At 37.2% G+C, this 12,949-nt stretch overlaps 1 protein-coding gene across 5 annotated transcripts in view; it reads right to left on the reverse strand.

Annotated features, from left to right (window-relative positions):
• LOC149786436 (tyrosine-protein phosphatase 10D-like) overlaps positions 1-12,949 on the reverse strand; it is a 405,711-nt gene that overhangs the window by 256,522 nt on the left and 136,240 nt on the right. The gene's annotated exons all lie outside the window — the stretch shown is intronic.

The raw sequence follows: 12,949 nt of genomic DNA on the forward strand, positions 1-12,949 counted from the left end.
GTCACTCGTAATATGGCGGCAGAATTTAGAGGTAGATTCTAAGGAAAGAGAAAGCTTCGAAAAGGTCAATAGGTTATTTGCTTGATTTATGCTGAATATTACGGCATCATAATTGTAATTATTTGTAGTACGTACACTTCATTACCATGATCCTTTATTATATATAAGTACCTTTGCAGTGTTTCATTTACATGCATATTTGAGAAATGGGCTTGAGGCTTACATAGAGAACTATTATATGCGAGTCTAGAGAAAATCGAGGAGGAGAAAGTGGAGCAGGATGCAAATGGGTCTAGAGAAAGTCGAGGAGGAGGAGGAGAAAGAATTTGGAGAAAGGTCAGGGAGGAAGAGGAGAAGGAATTGGGAAAAATAAGAGAAAGGATACATCAGATGAGTAGAAATACAAGGATATGTGGAAATCAATTTCACAGTGCTAATCAAGTGATGCAATTGGCTTATTAAAGGGTCGAGCAGAAGGAGTGTAATTGGAAATTGGAGTCATTCGATTATTGAATTGATATTAAATGCTTATTCATTGAATTTCAACCTTTTTGTATATTTAACCATCTAACCGCATGCATTGCTGACTTGGGGGCTCGGATCTTTGCATCTATCTTTCACTAAATTTAACTTCCAGCAAAACAGAGCCTGGGTGGGACTTCTATAACAGTTTAAATAAAACCATTGGAAGCACTCCACCCCAACCATATAGTTTATCACAATATGAAATAGCAAATTCATGTGACTCTTTCGGTACATAAAAATAATTGCAGCAAGATTTTATAATACTCTGATGCAAATTCGTGCCTACCCCTGTTGTAAACTATATGTAAACTCGTGTTTATCCCTACGGATGTGACAAACTGTTTGTAAAGCAGTCTGCCAGACAAGATCTTGGAATCATTGTGCCATCATATAGAATATACATCCCATAATGTATAAATATAAAACAAGAATAAGACCAAAGGTTAAAGTACCTACGCACATCATGAAATGTGTGTATCTCGCTGTGAATGATCTGCAACGAGATATTACTCTTTATAGTGTTTGGTAAGGTAGAAATAAAAAACACACCAAGTAATTCTCCATGCGTTTTCAGAATCCACTACTTAACAATAGTTATAATATAACAACAAGTTATTTTTCTTGCACATATCTGTGACATCTCCTCCCATAAAAAGGGAACCTTTTTAAATAATCATGGAGTAAGAGTAAATGAAAATAGACCTTTGTTATAAGTGCCTGTATCAGATTCTAGCAGATTCTAATTGTTAGTAGTGACAGCAGAACATTATTCCCAGCATTCTGGATATTTGATACCAGAGACTGTCAACAGGTTCAGTGCTGTTGTTTATCTTCCCATGGCTATCTGAGCCTGGATAGGGCACAAATGTTGATTTAATTAGGATCCCTTGTCTTTAATCCTTACTAAAACAAGAGCAGAGTGATAGAGCAGGCAGTTTTTTTTAGCTGGGCTTGGTACTGTAATGAACACTGTTTTTTCTAGTTTATTTTTAAGATTTTAGCTTTATTTTACATAAAGTTGCAGGACCCTTAACTTGGTGTTTGTGTGTCCTTTGAACCCGAATGTAACATTTTGGTGGCAGCGGTACGGATTCCAAAAATCCTGTGTGAATTATTTGGAATTTTTCAATACGTTGGAATTGTGTTTGACAATTCTGAAAGCTGTTAATTCAGTGAATCTGTGATATTAGCAGTGACTGGTTGTTTTGTGTGTATAACGTACAGTTGTTAATTGCTAAGTGCAAAGTGTGTATTACTGTAACGAGTGTACACGTGTAAGCCCATAAACTCGTAGATAATTAAAGCTAGTCCAGTGGCCGTGAATACAGTGATAGAACTTACAGTACGTACATATAGTTTGGCATTATGTCGGTTGCTGATGATGTCCAAGTTGAGGGAGCAACGGTTGCTTCAGAACGACCACGAAGAAAAGCGGCAGCACAGAATTTGATGGAATTTACAGATAATGAAATTATGGAGTATGAAGAGGAATTTAACCTTGAGCACATGCAACCACCCAAGGAAACAAAGCGAAAAACTAGCGCAAAGAAAAATGAGAGAGAATTTGAATTAAGACAGAAGGAGTTTGAATGGGAAATGGAAAAAGAAATTAAGATTAGAAATGAAGCGTTTGGAAACTGAGTTAGAAAAAGTAAAACGTCAGGCAAACAAGACTGAAAAAACATCTTCAATGCCATTTAAAGTAAAGCTACATGCATATGACCATGAACGAGGAGAGGATATTGTGACTTTCCTAGCAGAGTTTGAATCAATTGCATAACATGCTAAGTGGTCTGACGAGTTGAAAGTATTACAGCTAAGAACTCTTTTGACAGTTGAGGCTAGATATGTTACAACTCAAGCTTGTGGCGATTACCTGGAACCCAGGAAAGGACTGATTGATCGTTTTGGAAAGAGACCGCATGAACATTTCACGGCACTGTTGAGCATGAAGAAGGAAAGCACTGAGACGTATCGTGGGTGGTCTGATGGCCAGGATTGATCAGCACATAAAGCGTTTCTTGGAGGATCGTGACCCAGTTATTTGTCTTCGTGAGGAATTTTTCTTGAAAGCCTTGCCACAAGATCAAGCACAGTGTATTAGGAGGAACAAGGGCTCTAGTCCATTCGTAGAGGCTGCGGAAGATTATATTCTCACCAATTTACAACATCAAGGGCAGAGGAATAAGTTTCGTCAAAATATAAATATAAATGGTAACAAGATGAGTAGTCAGACCTTACAGCAGCAAGCAAAACTAACATCGACAAATGACCAATCCAAACATAAGAATAGGCAGTGTTATCGATGCAAGCAATGGGGACATATTGCAAGGTATTGTCCAACAGATGACATGAAACATCGTGGTAATCCGGCAACTTGTTTTGTTAAGCCAACAATTGGTGAAAGGCTTATTTCAGAAACAGGATGTGTGAATGGGCGCGATATCATGTTTGTGAAGGACACTGGATCAGATATGACCTTGTTAAGAGAAGAGCTTGTTGATGAGAGTTGCAAGCTGGAGGGGCACAAGGTTACGTTATACACAGCAGTGGGTCAGCCATTTACCATTTACATATGGTAAATATCGACACTACGTATTATAAGGGACCAGCGCAAGTGGGTCTTGTTTCAAATTTAGCCGCTGTAGCCCTATTGGGGATGGATATACTTAGCAAGAAAGGGTCATTTGTTGTTACGAGCTCGATGCTAAAAGGACTCGACGATGAGAGGACTGTGGAAAATACTGACCAATGTGAGCAAGAGGGTAAGAATGACGTTGTCAACAACAGCATCAAGACAAAAGATTCTGATCAGCGTGATGACATTGAAGTTGACAAACTTTCAGCAATGAATGCGGACATGTTGTCGAAACTACAGATTGTGGATATTTCACTGCAAAGTATTAGAGAGAAGTCCTTTGCTACTCGTGAAGAGGCTCAGGAAGAGCCAATGGCATTCTTCTGGGAGAATGATATTTAGCGAATGAAATGGCAATCTGGTGATGGTTCACATGGAGGGGAGCAAATAGTTGTACAGCAGGATTTTAAAAAATGGTAATGGAGCTGGCACATGATCGACCCCTTGCAGGTCACCTGGGTTTGGAGAAAACAAAAGAGAGGATTCTCCAATCGTTCTTTTGGCCTGGAATGTTTTCCGATGTAAAAATATATTGTGCATCGTGTCATGAATGCCAGATGTAAGCAAAACGGACTGCAGATGAGAAAGCACCAATGATTTGCCCACCGGTGATAACAGAACCGTTCTCAAAAATTGCAATGGATATTGTAGGACCGCTATCTAGAACGAAGTCTGGACACAAATACATTCTGACGGTGGTTGATGATGCAACGAGGTATCCCGAAGCTTTTCCTTTGAAGGATATGGAGGCAACGGGTGTAGCTAGATCACTGATTGAGCTGTTTAGCCGTGTTGGTTTTCCAAGGGTCATATTAACAGACAAAGGGACCAACTTCACTAGCACCTTATTGAAACAGTTGTATGAATTATTGGGTATCCGTGGAGTTACAACAATACCTTATCACCCACAAGCGAATAGAAAGGTAGAACGTTTTAACGGGACGTTGAAGTCAATGTTGCGGAAGTTCTGTACAGACAACAAGAATGAATGGGATGAGATGTTGCCATTTTTGTTGTTTGCATACCGCGAAGTCCCACATGAGGAAACTGGATTTGCACCCTTTGAGATGTTGTATTGTTGGCCAGTTAGGGGGCCAATGCAGATTTTACAAGGCTTATTTACGGGAGAGGAAGTTTTAAGGAAGTCCACTGTGGAGCATGTTGTGAAAATGCGTGAGAAGTTGGCTGACATCGGGGCTCTTGTCAAAGATAATCAGTTGGATTGCCAAATGAAAATCAAGGCACTGTATGATCGTCACACGAAAACACGAGAATTTAGTCCAGGAGATGAAGTCCTCATTCTGTTGCCATCAAATTCGTCCAAGACGAAAGAACAATGGCAGCGACCTTATCGTGTGGTCCGAAAGGTAAACGATGTTAACTACCAGGTATCTGTACCCGGTAGGTGCGGTACAGTAACCTATCATGTAAACTTACTGCGTGGATACAAGCGTGCTGTGCTGCTGGCGACGAAGGCAGACGAGAACGATGGTGTGGATATTGATTTTCCTCCAAGAGCAGGTGAAGGTGATGCTGGCGTTAAGCTGGGGGTAAACTTAACAAAAGAGCAAGGAGAGGATATTAGAAAGCTTTACAATGAATTTCAGGATGTTCTAACAACTACGCCTGGTCCAACAAACATCTTAACTCACAGTATAAAGACAACTTCGGAGACACCAATTAAACAACGGCCATATAGAATACCTTTCGCGCAACGGAAAGAGGTGAAAGCAGTATTGGATGAAATGCTAGAGCAAGGTCTCATTCGGCCCTCAATCAGTCTATGGAGTTCGCCTTGTGTATTAGTTGACAAAAAGGATGGAACTCTTCGGCTATGTGTAGATTTCCGCAAGCTTAATAATATCACCGTATTCGACGCGTATCCAGTCCCACGAATGAACGATCTATTTGAGAAGATTGGTTATGGAAGTTACTTGAATCAGATATATCTAACTAAGGGTTACTGGCTAGTTCCTCTAGCTGAACAATCGAGGCAAAAGTCTGCATTTGTGACTCCGTTTGGGCTCTATGAATTTAACGTTATGCCCTTTGGTATGAAAACGGCACCCGCTAGTTTCGCCCGACTCATCGACTTACTGGTGTCCGGACTACATAATGTCGCAGCATATTTTGACAACATCATTGTGTCAAGCAAAACTTGGTCAGAACATATAGATAATCTGCGTGCCTTGCTGAAACGTACACGGAAAGATGGCCTTACAATAAAGCCGTCAAAGTGCGCGTTTGGAGCAACTGAGATTGAATGCCTCGGGTATATCATTGGATGAGGAAAAATTAAGACAGACGACAATAAAATTAAAGCAATTCGTGAGTTTCCATTACCCACAACGAAAATGGGGATACGCTCATTTCTTGGAATGGTTGGATACTACAGCTAATTCCTTAAGAACTTTGCCGAAGTAGCAGTACCATTAACCTCCATGACACAGAAAGGAAGACCAAATATAGTTGTATGGACTATGAAGAAGCCGTCCGATCATTTAAAATGTTGAAGGATGCTCTTACTAAGACCCCAGTCCTTATTGCACCGGATTTCAGCAGGGAATTCATCGTGCAGACAGATGCTAGTGACACAGCAATTGGTGCTGTGCTAAGCCAGACAATGGATGGTGAAGAACATGCGGTGGCCTATTGAAGCCGGAAGCTTCTGCCGCGAGAGCAGAAATATGCAGCTATCGAGAAGGGGTGTCTTGCGATCGTGTGGGCGATTGATTCGTTAAAGTATTACCTGTCAGGGACAGCATTTGAAATCGTAACTGACCACAGCCCATTGACATGGTTAAATCAAATGCAAAGCAAGAATCAACGGCTACTTAGATGGTGTTTGGCACTCCAGCCTTACAACTTCATTATAAAGCACAGGAGCGGTAAACAACATGGGAATGCAGACGGACTATCGCACATGTAACAGAAGTATGTAGGAATAAAATGACAAGAGAGATACTGGTGATTAGTACACTCCAAGAACGCTGAAAAAACTGGAATAGCTCAGGATTCCTGGACTTTTGGAACTTCATTGTGTTCTGTTTAAAATCATAAGAAATTTATGCGAATATAAACCAGTTTGTTGGATTTTAGTAGTGACTCTAAGCTTTATGCAGTTTGGTAGTCATGTAAGCTTTATACAAGTTTTATCATTTTACTGATGTACCAAGCCAGCAAGTATTTAAAAAATATTATTATATGGAAAACATAAAGTTTCCTCTTAAGAAGGGAGGTGTTATAAGTGCCTGTATCAGATTCTAGCAGATTCTAGTTGTTAGCACATGTAGTGACACCAGAACATTAATCCCAGCATTCTGGATATTTGATACCAGAGACTGTCAACAGGTTCCATTCTGTTGTTTATCTTCCCATGGCTATCTGAGCCTGGATAAGGCACAAATGTTGATTTAATTAGGATCCCTTGTCTCTAACCCTTACTAAAACAAGAGCAGAGTGATAGAGCAGGCAGTTTTTAACTGGGCTTGGTACTGTAATGAACACTGTTTTTTCTAGTTTATTTTTAAGATTTTAGCTTTATTTTACATAAAGTTGTAGGACCCTTACTTGGTGTTTGTGTGTCCTTTGAACTTGAATGTAACAACCTTATAATTCTTCATAATCAATGCCAAGACTGGTTAGTAAACATCATATTTGCCAAACATGTTCTACAAGTAACCTGTACCTACATTCTCAGACCCTTTTTCCACATTGTGTATGATTCATTTCTAAGATGCTGTTTTATGGTATATATCACAAGAACAGGCCAGTATAATTCAGTTAACATCACATGGGTGGTTTCATGGCCATCACAAGTTTGCACTGGAAGAAATGGTGCCCCCCCCCCAATAATCACCAAACTTAGCTATTTTAATGAAAAACATTTATGTTTAGTTAAGTAAGTACAAATTAAAATAACATAATTTGCGAAATGGAGCACACATAAACCCTGTATGGATTTGGCATGCCAGATGGTTGCAATGCTTTCCCTGCCCCTTATGATGACATTTGGTGGTTTTTCTTATACCCAATGGCTCAACATACTTGAACTGTGTGCCATTCTATGTACATGTGAACTTGAACTGTGTGCCACCCTAAGTACATGTGATCTGTATTGCTGGGGAACAACCAGTTGCCAGTATAATCTACTCTCTAGTGTTGTAAACTCTCTGCTTTGAACTGCCTTCATCCTTGCTGTGTCTAACGGCACCAAACATGATTTGCTCCACAGCTAATTTCACAGATGTGTCTCATTCTTCCTTGCACATGAACTCGGTATGTGAAATTCCAGCCACAGATACAGGACTTTAACTTTCTGGAATGCATTTTTGTCTCGCTATGCATGTGCTTGCATTTTGACCTCTAGAACTAAAGATACTCTATAATACGCCACTGAAGGAAGGCAGTAATATTCTATATTACCAGTTGTAAGAATATGAACAGGATTATCCATACAAATGGTGTCAATGGTTACATTTAAATCAGTATCTATCTCAACTCTCGCAACGTGAACACAATCATCTGATCAAGTGGTATACGCATGGATCTCCATCTGAGCATTTGATAATCCCTCATGTGATTGCATTTAATAGCCACACCCAAACAAGCAGTGCCATGTAATATATCCAGACCATTAACATTACCTATTGTTGTTGGTACCATCCCTTTGGGTGACAAGACACATGACAAGTGATTAAATACAGTCTTTGACTTGCAATAGGACCTGCATACTTGTAATCTCTACTCTCCATGGCCACAGCTGACTATTGAAGGACTCCCTTCCTTTCAGAACACTTTGCCAGTTATTTGGCCCAATTCAAAACATGCATAACACTACATAACCTGATAACCTGCATCCTTACCACACCTACCTTTAGTCTCTGCTGATTTTACAAATTCTCTTGGCATCTGCACCCTTCTCATGTATATCTATTTTGTGCACTTAACTTGTGTCCATGATTGTAGATTGTAAAGTTCATTTGTAAATGACATACAATATAGCTAACTTTTGTCCATGATTGTAAAGTATACTTAGAAATAATTATCATTTGAAAAAACATGTTTATTTGAGTTCAGAACATTGGTTTTCCCCATAAAAATTCCATGGTCTGCCCAATTTTTTGTAAAGTTGTTTGTTAAAATTTAGGTAAACAGACCTAAATCTGTTTACAAATTTGATGGAAATTTCCAAATGACACACTTCCTGGTGATCTTATTGTTTCTTTGGATTTTATGAGGTTCTAAAGTAAAAATTTGTAAATTAATTCCCATCTGAACATCAGCTTTTGTGGAATCAATTTTAGTTGTGTTCAATTATGATTTATGTGGAATTATTTAAAGTGCTCCTAGACTTTTGGATCAAAACACTATTTTGGAATTCTGTGAATTCATTCAAAGAGATTCTAGATTATAAACATTACAATATCAAATTTGTTGGCATGATCAGCTCATTGACAGCTATTGGTACATCTGCACATTCAAGATTGTAATTCAATTGGAACACTTTATAATTGTGATGTAACTTTTGGGATTATTTGGGATTTAATTCATAATACTCTACGTTCCTCTTAAATTTGTTTTGTTTTTTTAACTCTAAGAATGAAATCATTTGTTACATAAAACACTATTTTGGGATTATTGTTAATTGATTCAAAGGCATTCTGGACTATATCATTGTGATACATTAAATATGTTGGCCCATCAGGTAATTCATGTCTACTGGTACATCAACACATTCAAGATTGGAATTCATTTAGAACACCCTATACTAATGGACATGTGATATAACTTTCAAGATTATTTGAAATTTTTTCATAGTACTGTAAATTTCTCCTAAATTTAATATTTTTTTGTAGCTTAGAGAATAAAATCATTTGTTGACTTTTACAAAACTTGTTTTGCTTTTTCTGCTACTTAGTTTGATACAATAGAGTCATAACACCCTATACTGATTTCCAGTCTTATATTTTCTGAAACCACATTCTGGGTTCCATCATGAGATTTGGCAAAGTACCCCGCCTGTATAGCAATGTCTTGTGTGTTTCAAAAGACTTTCAGGAACTGGTCAAATTCCCAACAAACTGTACCTAACAATTGGTCTCTGAGCAAAAATATGTTAACCCTTAAAAAACTTTCAGTATTCAATCCATCACTGGAAATAATTTGTTACCCTGATGACAAACTGGACATAGGTTTCTCTCTTATATCCCAGATGTTTACACCAATCAACTTAGTCATTAAGAGATGACATAACTGATTGCTGAAAAGGTCACATGATCCAAACAGCATATTTGTACAGTATAAAATATGCCCTAGTGGAAGTACAATTTCTATAACCTAAAATTCCTTACCAAGGCAACCCCAAAATGAATATACTGGACCAAAATGCCCAGAAGAGAAAGAAAAACAAAACTGTCTGCTAGAAAAAGTTGTCTTTTCAGGAAGGCTATGAACATAACATGCGTGCATTTTGTGCATACATATGCATAAAAGATGACAGTAATTCATCTAATCCAATCACTTCATATGTGACAACACTTTAACAAACTCCCTTCATTTGTATCATTTATTCAGTGACAAAGTTAATAAGCATGTATAACTTACATTCACTGAAATTTATATATCCTTTAACTGTTCTAATTGTCAATTAAGGTGCAAATGTTCAGTGTCAAATAAAGATATTGTCTCTTAGTTCACCTATGCATACAATTTGACAAAATCATGTGCTGGTTCATTCCTTCCAATGTCACATGTTGCATTTCCCTCCTTAATGTTTCACAAGCGGTATACCACCTTGGGTAGATTGTCAACATTTACATCAACACTTGTTTTCTTTAAGGATAATTTGGCATACTTTAATGGTGAAGTTATGTTAAATTCCTTTATAATTTTTTAGTAGGTTGCCCTAATGGCAATAGTAAGATGTGGCATCATAGCCTCAAAAATTGACGCTCTCGTCTCAGTGGAAATTTAACAATCCCCGTCTTGGAATGATGATATATCGGCCTAAACAATTACACACTGGTCTCAGTGGAAACTTAACAATCCCCATCTTGGAATGATGATATATTGGCCTAAACAATCACATGCTGGTCTCAGTGGAAATTTAACAATCCACATCTTGGAATGATGATACATGTATATTGGCCTAAACAATTACACACTGGTCTCAGTGGAAATTTAACAATCCCCATCTTGGAATGATGATCTATTGGCCTAAACAATCACATGCTGGTCTCAGTGGAAATTTAACAATCCCCATCTTGGAATGATGATACATGTATATTGGCCTAAACAATTACACACTGGTCTCGGTGGAAATTTAACAATCCCCATCTTGGAATGATGATACATGTATATTGGCCTAAACAATCACATGCTGGTCTCAGTGGAAATTCAACAATCCCCATCTTGGAATGATGATATACTAGCCTAAACAATTACACACTGGCCTCCATAAGATTTAACATTACTACAGTAAGAAAATAACATCATGAGGCCAGAGTGTCATTTTGGTACTGATGGAGTCCATGAAATTTTATCTTCTAATGGGAAATGAAATGTTAAAAGTACACCAATATACCATTTGACTGACCGGCACCCTCTCATCTCCCAACCAACAGCACATTTACTAACCAACCCACTGAGTGCATGACCAGTACTTACTTATCCTGTAACCAACACCAACACTCACTAAGCAACACAAGGGTTGGATGTAAAAGAAGGAGGAAAGAAATTAAATTTAAAAGAAGGGGAATAAAATAGAATTTAAACCCCTCAAAAACAAATACTGTTTCATTTCTGTCATCCTAGATTTAATTTACTCACTTGTCACTTGACAAACATTGGCCAAAAGTGTTTCAAAAATATCTAATGTCTTTTGTTGTATAAAACAGGTTTGGTTCTTCAGTTTCTCACAAACTTGTTGTTTTCATTTTGCTCTCCCAGATTTAATACACAGACTACCAGTAGCTTATTCAATGTTAGTTCACTTTGTTATAAATGGTTTTGTTGCTCTAGAATGTTAAATAATGGTAATATTTCGTTGTCAATAAGAAAAAAATTTGCAATTTGCAACATAGGGGAAGACCAGCGCAATCCCTGAAATATGGTAATGCACTGTTGGTGAAGAGTGGTGAAAGTTAACTTTTACCACACTGTCAAATTAGTTCAGAATTTAGTGTCAAGCTAAGATTTCCTTGCTCTGTAAGGATGTAACATTTTCTGTTTGAAAATGGCAAAACTGATATACACTGAAGTTGTGCATCATCTGTTCTTGTTAAGAAAATAATTTTTGACCATAAAAATGTGGAGTGACTGTAGTACCATAAAAAGAATATGAAACAGTACATAAGAGTTTTTGTTGCAAGGTTTTGTTGCAATAGTTACAACATATTACTTTTGCAATATTTAAACTGTAAATAAACTTTTTTGAAGAGTATATATAAGCCATTTTGCTCAACCATTTTGAGTCTACAATATTTCAATATTTTTAAGCTGTTTTTGTAACCTGTCACGTCTCACCCATAATATCACAAACATTCAACCTTATAAACAAACAGTTATCAATGTATGCAAGATATTAGTTTCATGAATAATGAACTCAAGGTCTAAGGATTTTGATCAGCAAAGCATTCCAAATTGTGTGGTTTACAGTGCTTTTATTAAATTGTCTATACCTTCCTACTAAGTATCACAAATGGTTTATGAAAGTTACAGGTACTCATTATGATCCTACATATATAAAATCAGGGCTGATAGCCCATTGTCCTGCTCATTTTTGAAGTCGAGCAAGTAAAAATATTCCAAGTCTCTAGTCGGGGACAAGTGCTTTTTCCTATTTTGAAAAGTTCTGCAAAATCTGTAGTTTACTACTGTAATGTTTATATACACCTTAATCTGGCCATTCATGCCCTTGGGTCATACTGAACAATGGATTCTATTTACTGACATTAGTCATGGTTTCATTTTTGATCTAATTACAAAATAATTCTTTTAATTTAATATAAGTTTTAATTGGTTACACAGAGGAAGTGCAATATTGCATTTAAGGATCAACAATTTTACTAGTTAATGAGCTGTTTCTGTTTGTATATACACTTCAAAATGCATTTTATAACTTTAAAATCAGCTGTAAAGCAAACTGATATTTACTCTGTGGATAAAATGAGTTTACTAAATCATTTTCACAATGACAGTAATAATTCTGAGAAGAAACATTATTGTGAAAATGGAGGGACATGAATGCTACTAGTGTGAAATAACTATTTCTCCAAAGAGATGTACACCTTAAATATGTGGAAGACCATACTGCCATTCAGCATCAGTATTACAATTCAAAATGAAGATGATGTCATTAAAAGCACTGACACAGGATCCACCCGATAAAATTATTGGAAAACTCTTAGTGAACACACCACCTCCTCTCAGTCTGTTATGTAAAATGTTATAAACCATGTTTGTTTTAAGCCTGTCCACTGCTGAGTATGAACGATTTGATCTAGTTCAATTAACTTAATCAAGACTTAATTAATTAATTGATTAAACCGAGAGTCTTTACAAGTTCTAATGAAAATTTCAGCAAATGGGTCAGAGCTTGAGGATTTTAGTGAAGACACATGGTAGATAAATAAATTATGTTATTCTGGTGTTTTCATGATTTGGAGGTCATGTGGTACACAGAGGATTAGAGAGAAAGTGCACTCTATATCTTATCTTGAGTTTTAACTGTTTTATATAGAATCAGACCAAAACAAAAAATGCTGCCCTTGAAATTTCAGAAAG

The sequence above is a fragment of the Sinohyriopsis cumingii genome, chromosome 12 (genome assembly GCF_028554795.1).
Source record: "Sinohyriopsis cumingii isolate HCF-2022 chromosome 12, ASM2855479v2, whole genome shotgun sequence".
Lineage (NCBI taxonomy): Eukaryota > Metazoa > Mollusca > Bivalvia > Unionida > Unionidae > Sinohyriopsis > Sinohyriopsis cumingii.